Source organism: Mauremys mutica, unplaced genomic scaffold (genome assembly GCF_020497125.1).
Source record: "Mauremys mutica isolate MM-2020 ecotype Southern unplaced genomic scaffold, ASM2049712v1 000524F_np12_subseq_200237:301267_obj, whole genome shotgun sequence".
NCBI classification, from domain to species: domain Eukaryota; kingdom Metazoa; phylum Chordata; order Testudines; family Geoemydidae; genus Mauremys; species Mauremys mutica.
The window spans coordinates 2,209-13,685 of NW_025422993.1; the positions used below are offsets into that span (position 1 = coordinate 2,209).

The 11,477-nt window shown below is 51.4% G+C and overlaps 2 non-coding genes across 2 annotated transcripts; both read right to left on the reverse strand.

Moving 5' to 3' along the window:
* Window positions 1-561: 561 nt before the first annotated feature.
* On the reverse strand, window positions 562-633 carry TRNAC-GCA. Its single transcript has one exon. It is a non-coding gene; the product is annotated as a tRNA-Cys (tRNA).
* A 9,109-nt stretch (window positions 634-9,742) lies between these two features.
* Window positions 9,743-9,816, reverse strand: TRNAT-AGU. The gene has a single exon. It is a non-coding gene; the product is annotated as a tRNA-Thr (tRNA).
* Between the last annotated feature and the right edge of the window lie 1,661 nt (window positions 9,817-11,477).

Sequence of the window (11,477 nt, forward strand, 5' to 3'; positions counted from 1 at the left end):
AGGCAAAAAAAAGCATTGAGTACATTAGCTTTTTCCACATCCTCTGTCCACTAAGTTACCTCCCTCATTCAGTAAGGGGCCCACACTTTCCTTGACTTTCTTCATGTTGCTAACATACCTGAAGAAACCCTTCTTGTTACTCTTAACATCTCTTGCTAGATGCAACTCCAAGTGTGATTTGGCCTTCCTGATTTCACTCCTGCATGCCTGAGCAATATTTTTATACTCCTCCCTGGTCATTTGTCCTGTCTTCCACTTCTTGTAAGCTTCTTTTTTGTGTTTAAGATCAGCAAGGATTTCACTGTTAAGGCTAGCTTGTCGCCTGCCATATTTACTATTCTTTCTACACATCAGGATGTTTTTTTCCTGCAACCTGAATAAGGATTCTTTAATCCTTTAGAGGATTGGAACTGATTTCAGTGAAGGCACATGTTTGCTAGGTTTTTATGCATTTGCACAGGAAAATATTGAGCGTTTCCATTCATTTCAGGGATCCCTATTCAGTGGAACTCCTGAACATAATGGAAATGCCATTATTTTTGTTGAAGGAAGAGGTTTGTAAGGGGGCACTTGGATTTGAACCAAGGACCACTTGAACTGCAGTCAAACACTCTACCACTGAGCTATACCCCCATGCCTGCTGTGTAGGTAAGTCAGAGATCTTAAAGATTTTGAAGGACAGGCCCTGCCTCAGCGATCTGTTCTGTTCCCAGACCACAGTGCTTTTAAAAATGGGGTTTGATTAAACTTATAGATCCATGTAAACACCACAGCTTGCACACCCACCCACATAGCTTCCCCCAGTGACATAGCTACCACCTCTCGGGGAGATGGATTAACTACACGGACGGGACAGCTCTCTCCCCTCCGATTATAGCATCTTCATTATTTATGAATAGGTGGGAAATAACCTCCTGAATGGACAGTAACCAATTTATCAAATATTGCTGGGTCTGCATTCAATTTGGGTACCTGGTCGTATTGGCTGGATTAGTAGGAGCATTGCCGGCAGATCGGGGGAAGTGATTATTCCCTTCTATTTGGCACTGGTGAGGCCACATCTGGAGCATTGCGTCCAGTTTTCACCCCCCCCCACTACAGAAACAAATTGGAGAGAGTCTAGGGGAGGGCAACAAAAATGATTAGGGGGCAGGGGACTTACGAGGGGAGGCTGAGGGCAGGGCCGCCCAGAGGGGGGGCAGGTGGGGCAATTTGCCCCAGGCCCTGCAGGGCCCCCATCTGAATACAGGATTCTAGAGTATTGCAACTTTTTTTTATGGAAGGGGCCCCCAAAATTGTTTTGCCCCAGGCCCCCTGAATCCTCTGGGCGGCCCTGCCCACTCCACCCCCTTCCCTCGTTCTCCTCCCTCCGAGGCCCCACCTGTGCTCCGCCCTCACTCCCATTGGCCACTTCCGACCCCCGCTCTTCCACTGTGGCTGAGGCCTGCTGGTCCACCTTCCGCTCGCTCCTCTCCTCCCTGAAGGCCTCCTGGTGCCTCTCCCCCTACCCCAAGGCCTGCCTGCTGCCCCCACCTCTCTGCCCCTCCCCTGAGACCAGCCCTGCCCACCGCCCCCACCTCTCTGCCCCTCCCCTGAGACCCGCCCTGCCCACCGCCCCCACCTCTCTGCCCCTCCCCTGAGACCCGCCCTGCCCACCGCCCCCACCTCTCTGCCCCTCCCGAGACCCTCCCTGCCCACCGCCCCCACCTCTCTGCCCCTCCCCTGAGACCCGCCCTGCCCACCGCCCCCACCTCTCTGCCCCTCCCCTGAGACCCGCCCTGCCCACCGCCCCCACCTCTCTGCCCCTCCCCTGAGACCCGCCCTGCCCACCGCCCCCACCTCTCTGCCCCTCCCCTGAGACCCGCCCTGCCCACCGCCCCCACCTCTCTGCCCCTCCCCTGAGACCCGCCCTGCCCACCGCCCCCACCTCTCTGCCCCTCCCCTGAGACCCGCCCTGTCCACCTCTTTCCTCGGTCGTCTGTTGTTATTCCATGAAACATCAAGGATGGAATAAAAAGCTGAGTTTACTCCAGGGTGAGGAAAGAAAGGAGCCACCAACCCCCTGACAAATCTCAGTGCCCCAGAGAAAACCTGCCCCCTGCTATTGCAATCACTGATGTGCTGTGGATATGGCAGGAAAGGGACTGTCTGAATGATCAAGGCAGGAAATGGACAACAATCTACAGCAACGTCATTGACCACAAACACACTCTCCTCATGCTCCAGCCAGAAGGGAAATGAGCGGGAATTCTTGCAGTTCAGCCATGGACACACTTACACAATGGCACAGCAGTGTGTGTGCTGGGGGAGCTGGTCTGAGGAAACAACTGGAATTGATCACTCAGTTAGAACAGAACTAGAGTGCAGTGAAAGACACATCTCAACCAAATAGTTGTGGCTGAGTGGTTAAGGTGGTAGATTAGAAATCCATTGGGGTCTCACTGCGCAGGTTCAAATCCTGCCAACTACGGAGAAAGTTGTAATTCTTCAGTTTCAAGAGAGCTGGGTCTTGTCTCACTCTCAAGCTGTGTCTACACTATTGGGTAATGCGGCTTTAAAGTGTTTTAATTAAACAGCTGCTGCATGTCCACACTATGCCCCTTGTGTCACCAGAGCACATCCACGCTAGAATCTTGGATGGCCACAGAGAGCAGTGCACTGTGGGTAGCTGTGTAACTGGCTGCAGGGTGCTTTGGGAAGGGTTTGCAATGCCTCATGGGCTGGTACAGCATCACATGATGCAGGTTTCTCACTCCCACCATTCCACGGGCATCTTACTAGATTGCCAGCTGCTTTTCAACTGCGGTGTGCATGGCGGGGTAGAGACTGTGTGTGTGTGGGGAGAGGGAGTGTGTGTGTGGGGAGAGGGAGTGTGTCGCACACTGTCTCTATGTTCAGACAGCTGCTGCAAGCAACCAGGCCTGAGGCAGGGGGAGGGGGCAGCCCCAACATCAGCCCCCGCTTCCCTCACTGGCTCAGCACAGCAGCCTCTGTCACACGCACACACACACCGCTGCTGCTTAGCTCTGTGTCAGGGGTGCGGGAACAGGGGGTTTAGAGGGCTGTGGCCCCACCACTCTTAACTGGCTGTTAGGACAAATGATGGAGGGGGAAAGGGGGAGTCTTGGGGGGGGGAGAGGCATTCTGTGGGTTTGGCCTCGGGGGGAGAGGTAGTGTGAGTGTGGGTCCTTGGGGAAGGGGTGTCATGGGAGTGCCACAGTTCAGACAATAGTGACCCCCCACTGTAAGGAAGCTCCCGCCGCCCCTGCTCTGTGTTCGTAGCGCGGGAGAGAGCAGCGTTCCAGGGCAGTGATTTGCTCCCCGGGGCTCCGCCAGGGGAGCTTGGGAGGCTGCAGGGAGCCCTGGGCCCTTTATATCACCAGCCTGGGGAAGCCGGGCCGGGCTGGCACAGCGTACCCGCTCTTGCCAGTACCCCATACCGGAATGTACCAGCTTACGTTCACCTCCGGAAGGTCCTCACGTGGATCAATAACTGGTTAAAAGCCAGGAAACAAAGGGTAGGAATAAATGGACAGTTTTCAGGATGCAAACAGGTAACTAGTGGTGTCTGTACTGGGACTAGTCAACATCTTCATAAACGATCTGCTGAACACCGAGGTGACAAAATGTGCGGATGATCCAAAACTACAGAGGATAGTTAAGTCCAAAGCAGACTGTGAGGAGCTAAAAAGAGATTTCACAAAACTAGGTGAAAGGGCAACAAAATGGCAAATGAAATTCAATGTTGATAAATGCAAAGTGATGCACATTGGCAAACATAATCCCAACTCTACATAGAAAATGATGGGATGTAAAATAGCTGTTCCAACTCAAGTGAGAGATCTTGGAGTCACTGTGGATAGTTCTCTGCAAACATCCACTCAATGTGCAGTGGCAGGCAAAAAGCGAACAGAATGTTGGGAATCATTAAGAAAGGGATAGAGAATAAGAGAGAAAATCTTATTGCCACTGTATAAATCCATGGTACGCCCATATCTTGAATACTGCATGCAGATATGGTCGCTCCATCTTAAAAAAGATGTATTGGAATTGGAAAAGGTTCAGAAATGGGTATGGAGTGTCTGCCATATGAGGAGAGAATAATAAGACTGGGACTTTTCAGCTTGGAGAAAAGATGACTAAGGGGAAATATGCTAGAGGTCTATAAAATCATGACTGGTGTGGGGAAAGTAAATAAGGAGTGTTACTTATTCCTTCTCATAACACAAGAACTAGGGGTCACCAAATGAAATTAATAGGCAGCCCGTTTAAAACAAACAAAAGGAAGTATTTTTTCACACAACGCACAGTCAACCTGCGGAACTCCTTGCCAGAGGAGGTTGTGAAGGCCAAGACTATAACAGGGTTCAAAAAAAGAGCTAAATCGATTCATGGAGGACATGCTCTGAGCCAGGATGGGCAGGGATGGTGTCCCTAGTCTCTGTTTGCCAGGAGCTGGGAATAGGTGACAGGGGATGGGTCACTTGGTGATTCCCTGTTCTGTTCATTCCCCTCTGGGGCACCTGGCTTTGGCCACTATGGGAAGACAGGATACTGGGCTAGATGGACACAGTCTGACCCAGTCTGGCCGTTCCTACGTCCTTATGTCCTTATGCTCCTTTCATAAGATGCCTGGGATTCTGCCTCACAATGTGTCCCTGAGGTCTGTCGGAGAAAAACTCAGTTCTCGCTTTTTGTTTGGGTGCAGCAAAATCAAATACTTTATTATTTCTCCAGTAATTACAATGGAGGGAGTGAGTGCCATAGGACACAGGGTCGCCCCAGTCCTGGACAGGTCTCTCAACTGGTAAACAATCACAGCAAGCCTTTATACCTTTGTTACAGACAATTTCTAGCAATAATACAGATGGTAAAAAGCAACAAATACATTTTGTTTATACATAAGCCTTTCTGCTATCTTATTTGTCTCATTCCTAAGAAAAGCAAGCCTGCATATTTGGTTAGACTGTTGCAAGGTCGTAATAACTTTGTACACAGTTCTTGTCCTCTCGCTTCGCACTATCCTTGCTTCTACAAGTCTCACGTCATTAGGGTTACAGTATGGCCTGACTCTTGCTAACTGACTAACATGCATTAAAATCCCCTTCAAATCCTTATTAATTCTTTCCCTGCTTCCACAGGTCTCAGCCAAAATGCCCAGACAGGCAAACACTCTGGGCTCCTGAAGCCTCTGCCCCCCACCTAGTGCCTATGGCTCATCCCTGACCCTTGCTGCTGCTCCTTGCTATAGACTGTGAAAGCAGCAGAGGCAGCGCAGGAGCCTTCTGGGGACGCAGATCTGAGGCTTTGGGGAGACACATTGTCTGAGACATCAGAGTGCTGCAAACCCTGCAGCCACCCCCTCAATCTGGGGCCTGTTCCAGCCCTGAGTCTGGGCTGCCGCGATCCCTCCCCCAGAGCAGGGTGCCCACAGATTACAGCCTGGAAATAGGCGTGTGAGACTAACTCCTGTTCTCCCTGACAGGGCCTCCCCTAGACCAAGTGCCTCACCCAGGCAAGACGTGTCTTCGGTGCCCCCCGCCATGTTAAAATTTTGAATATCTTATTTTTCATTGCATTTGTAGCTCAGCTCATGATTTTGACGCACAATTTAGACGCATGATTTTCTCTGTCATATAAGATGATAAATTTGCAGGCTAGGTTCTGTAAACCTGTATTTATTCATGCCATATATAAGCAAATAAACAAATGCATTTTCTTTAAGCATATAGAAACTTTTTAATTTTGACAGTAACTGAAATGTACTAACATCTATCAATGGAGCACTCACCAGCACAGGGTGGGCCAGTATTAAATAGTGTTACAGTCGGAGACAGACAGCGTTAGGATGTTAACCCCAGGCCTTTAGTTGAAAGGTCGCTTCTCTCGCCTTTCCCCCATGAACTGAAGCGCAGCATTACAGAGATCCAAAGATTGGCCAATGGCATTTCCAAGTGCTAAAATAGCAAGCGATGTCGGTCTCTCATTGGCCATCAGCGACTGAAGATGTGGTTTAATGAGCCGGAGCTTCAAGGCGAGGATGGCTCTGTCCACTGCCTTCCGTTGCGCTGCTGGGCCCCAAGTCTCTGGTGGCCAATATGTGACGCTGGGAGAAGAGAGTGGGGTGGCAAGTGGCGGCAGGACTTTTGCCACCAGGGTCTAGCTGCCCAACTTCCTCCTGGTACTGCTGGCCCCCCGTCGCCTTCAGGAAACCCAGGAACTAAGGCAGGAATAGGGCGAGGAAGCAAGTAAAGCCGAGCAAGGAAGGCAAAAGTGAATCTTGTCTTCATGGGCTGCTCGCAAAGACGTCCTTTTTCTCTGCCACAGCTGACAACAACATCCCAGACAGAAAAGCAGGAGGCCAAAAAGAAACCGAGCAGCTGCTGAAGTAGTTCAGTTGGGAGCGTGCTAGACTAACAGGCTCTTCTGTCCCCCTGTGTGCACGGGTGGGATGTTTTCTGAAAGTGCAGCAGTTCCTTTAACTCCCATGAGTCCCTCATTTCAGGCTATGCAGCAGGAAAAGACAGCATGGGCTTCTGCACCGAGTTGGCCCACCTGACCTTTCATTCTTCTCTTGCTCTTTGTCAGCAAGGGGAAGAAAAAGAAGCTCTCCCTCAAGCTGGAGTCACAAGGGCGACGTAAGGACGATTTCCTGAGTGCCCGCTCCAGTCCTCTGCTCTGCCAGCTGACCTATTGAAGGGTTGTCACCACTTTCTCCAAGTTTGTCCATCGATCTGTGCCAGGGTGAGCAACAACCAAGTAGATGGAGTTTCTGTAGTGTAGTGGTTATCGCATTTGCCTAACACACAAAAGGTCCCTGGTGCAGAAACATGCTGGCTTCCTTTTCCCAGATCACCTTGCTGTTCAGGAAGGCCTCCTCCTTCTCCTATTGGCCTGTCCCTGGGATAACTCCAACCCCCACATGACAGAGGGTGCTGACAGCAGTGGAGAAAGCACCTTGGCAGCAGGCTGGAGAACCTAGAGGAGTGCAGCGTGTCACCTTTTGGAGGCTTGTGGCTTGGCCTCCTCTGCTGTTGGAGGTTGGCCGGTGGAGGCCGGCTCTTCCTGCTGGCCTCCTCTGCGTGACTTGCCAAAGGAGGAAGTGAGGCAGGAATGGGGGAAAAGAGGAAAGTCGAGCTGAGAAAGGCAGGGCAGAAAGTAAGCACATCATTGCGGCTAAGTGGGGTTAGTAGAGCGTCACCATTCGTTCTGCAAAGCCGGGGGAGGTGCGGTTGGCTGCTGGGAGGCAGAATCCTGTGCCTGCCTCTTGGCTTCCCAGGGATGGCTCCTTGCAGCCCAGGAGAAGCAGGGTTCTGGGGGGAAGGAAAAGCAGCAATGGCGAGGCTGAGTGGGCTCCTTTCTGGCTGACATGGTGGGCTGTGGTGGGTCTGGGAGTTGCCTGTAAGCCATAAGTGGACTTGGTGCAGTGAAAACCGCTGCTCCATTCTGGCTGACCTGGGGGCACCATTGATGACATGGGAGTGGGGGCAGGGCGCTGGCTGTGAGCAAATGGGATCCAGGAAGCCCCAGCCCGCCCCTCCAAGGGCCAAGTCGTCTTCTTCTCTCCTGCCATGGGGAGCCCGGCCTTAAGCCTGCCCAGCATGTGCTGCAGCTCGAGCATTAAGCCTTCCTGTGTGGCCTGTGCTGGAGCTGACCCTGGACCCCTGTGGGGCACTGTTGGGGGAAATCCCGACTGCAAATAATTCTGGCCACAAGATCAACCCATTGGGTCAAATGGGGCAAGCTGGAGGCCTTAGTCCGTGGGGCCAGCAGGTCAAGCCATTTTCCTGCATGTGGGGGAGGCAGCCGCTGTGGTTCGCCCTTCCTGCTCCCTGCGCTGCTGCACCCTAAAATCCCTGTCGGCCGGCAAGATGGGCTGGGAGCCTGGAGAGAGGAGGCAAAGGGGTGACCCGAGCCCCCTCGGCCACTGCCCCTGCCCCAGGCAGCCCACAGAGACCTGATGCCTCCCCAAGTGACACACGGAGATGTGCCAGCAGCGCTAAGGCGGCTCCCTGCCCACTCTGCCCCCTCCCTCCCTGCCACACTGCTCCTGGAAGTGGCTGGCATATCCCTGCAGCCCTGAGTGCAAACGCCACAGCTGACCCGCCCCCGTATCCCACTGCCTAGGAGCCACTGCCGGAGGGGAGTGTGTGCCAGTCACTTTGGGAGCTGTGCTGCCCGAGGTAAGCACCTCCACCCCCGACCACCTCCTGCACCCCCACCCCTGCCCCAGCACAGAGGCTCTCTGTGTCTTGAACAAGCACTTTCAAGGATTGGCCAAGAACTTCTGCTCTGTTTCTGTGAAAGAGACACAAAAAAGGGAGCCCAACGGACAAGTTTAGTTCGCAAGCACAAACTGGCAGGGCCAAGCCTGGATCTTTCAGTTACTCAGAAGGCTCTTCAGCCAGCTCTTCCCAAAGGCCAGTCTCTAGAGGCTTTTGTGACATGATGTACTTCAAAATAGCTCCCTGTAGCTCACATAGTCATCATTCATATATGGCTGTGATATGTCCTACAAACCATTCCATGTAAGTTATCATATGAAAAGTCATGATCTGCTGAAATCGGTTATTCTGTCCAAATATGTATAGCATGAGGGTGTGTGAAGTTATGCATTTTGCTGTATGGTTGTTACTGAAATAGGCTATAATTTTGCTAGTGACCCCTGCCGAGGAGGGTGTTCAACAGCCATGAATCAGCAGAGGAATTGTAATTAAGGGATTTCCAATTCAGTGACAGATGCCCAAACACAACACTGTGGGGACCGCTCAAGTCTATGACTCAGTTGCACAAGACCACACCAGGAGGATTCCCCAACCTAGTGACTCAGCAGAGCCCACCCGGACACGTCTGGGCAAGTGTCTTCTAGACACTTGAACTAAGGATATAAAATAGGAGACTGTGGCATAATGTTTTTGCCTGTCTCCTCCTCCATCTATGCTGGAAGCAGCAGGAATCCTGAGAAAATGAAGGTCATCTGAGGACAGTAATCCAGGTTTTAGGGGGAATTCTATGTATTAAGGACGGTAACATCCAGTAGGATGAGAAAATTGCTTGACCTAACTACTGCCTAGTGTAATAAGGTGTAAAGTTTAGATTTTGCTGTGGTCATCCAGTGCTTAGTGCTCTGCGTTCTGGCCTCAAGAGCCATGGATGCATGTTGAGTTACGATGACCTTTTCCTTGTCTCCACATTTCTTATGTGCCTCCTTCTGACACTTGTCAGAAAAAACAACTGGTTTCTTTTGCAAGCCTTTGCATTGCAAGGCAGAGGCAGTCTTCTCTGTTTCCGCAAAAGATTCACCAAAAGGTGGGAAGAGCAGACACATTTGTTAAGGCACTACTGGGAGCTGCATCCCTAACTCCACTTTACCTGGCAGGTGAGTCACCCAGCTTAGCCACGGTGCGACTCTCTGGGACTTTTCTCCCAACTGCTCCATTTTTCAATGACAATCAAAAGGAAGGTGACATGACATCTGTGTGTGAACATCTCCAGGGAATCACAAGGATGTGTGGCGCAGGCTCTCGTGTTGCAGCAATTGCAGTCGAAGCAACCGCCATGCCAATGCCAATCATAGCAGCGTTTTCATCAACTCCAGGTTTGTGATTTGATTGTTTCCAATGCTTCTCTCCAAAGAAGCCTTTTCCTTAGCAAGCAATGACTTGGATACCAAGGGAGGCCTCTTCTGTTTCCTAGGAAGACACAGGAAAATGTGAGCAGAGGAGACAAAAGCCATACACCAAGGCACCACTGGGAGTTGAACCCAGGATCTCCTGTTTACTAGACAGGTGCTTTAGCCAGCTAAGCCATGGTGCCTGCCTGAAGAAGGTATTTGCAACTGTTTCATTTGATGGTTCAAGTCAACACCTGCAAATTCTAAAGTACAGACGTTCCCCATTTCCCTCAAGACTTGCAGACCTTGAGGTGTCTGGCTTTCTGTGCACAGAAAGCCAAAGCTGAGTAGACAGAGGGCTTCTAACATGTGCCTCTCCCACCAGTCACTGTGATCATATAATGGTTAGTGATCTGTGTTTCAGTCACAGCAACCTCGGCTCAGTTCTGAGTCATGGTAACCTTTCCTTCAGCTCCAGACTTCTCATTTGCCACTTTCCACGTGTGGTGGGCTGTCTGCCCCAAACAAGCAGGAGAAAGATTAAGGCAGCCTTGAAGAGGCTGTGCAGAACCCAGCCTATCAAGAAAGGGCTTATTGGGAGAGCCAATCAGGAGAAGGCTTGCTGGAGCAGCCCATATATAAAGAGCTGCTCAGCACAGCAAGAGTTAGTCACTCCTTGGAGTTTGAGGAGGGAGGATTGGCTTCTGTGAAGGAAGGAAGGAAGCAAGCAGGGAGGGCACTATGATCAGAGTAGTGCTGGGGTAAGGGGTGCATGAGTGACCTCCTGGCTGACTACTGCCAGACTAAGGCCCTGATACAAAGGTGGAGGAAGGTTCTAGGTCTGTTGGGAAATGGTCCAGGGAAACAGATGGCAGGGTTGGAGGTTCACACCTTTTGCCTCAGTAGCCACTGACACAGGTAGCTACACCCTGGACTGCAGCCGGCCACTGAGGCAAGTGTCTGGGTAGAGGACATCCCCCCCTCACAGCAGGGGGGGAGAACTGAGTGGGGCACAGCCAGAGGGCTGTGTCCATAAGAGGACACTGAAGTCCTGAGAGCAACATGGGTCCTAATGATAGAACAGATGGTGGCCAGACGCTACTAGATGAAGGCGCACCGGTGAACCAGAGCTAATTGCTAGGATGGTCAGCAGGAGGTGCTGCAGTGAGGCATGCCCCATGGCACCAAGACTTAGCCGCAAGGAAGGCTCTCTCTGTCTTGAACAAGCACTTAGAAGGATTCTGCTGACAGGTATTTTCTTTTTCTGAAAAGAGATACAAAAAAAGGAGCCAACAGACACACTAGGTTCAGCAGGGAAGAACTGTCGGGCCAAGCCAGGCTCTCCTGGTTAGTAGGAAGGTTCTTCAGCCAGCTCTTCCCAAAGATCACTATCTAGAGACCTTTTAATAGCCACTGCAGATGTTCACCACAAAAGAGATGCCAAAATGGAGTTCTCCACTGCCTGCAGCCATCACGCTACCAGGAGTTCTGTGCACAGAGAGGCCCCTGCTGGTGGGAAAAGGCTTTGGTAGAGACTCTTCTGACACCACCCGGTTCTCATATAGTGTTTAGCGCTCTGTGTTGTGGCTTCAGCATCCACAGATGCCAGTTCAATTGGGGGACATTTTTCCTGTCTCCACATTTGTCTAATGACTCCTTTCAACACTTGTCACCAAAAAGACCTGTTTCTTTTGCAAGCGATGTACATCTAGGCAAAGGCAGTCTTCTCCATTTCCTCAAAAATCACCAAGCTGTGGGGAGAGGAGACACATTCAGCCAAGCTGGATGCTGAATCTCCTCTTTATTCAGCAGGTGTCTGTGAAGGACATAAATCTCCAATGTGTAGAGGTCAAGAATAGGACTT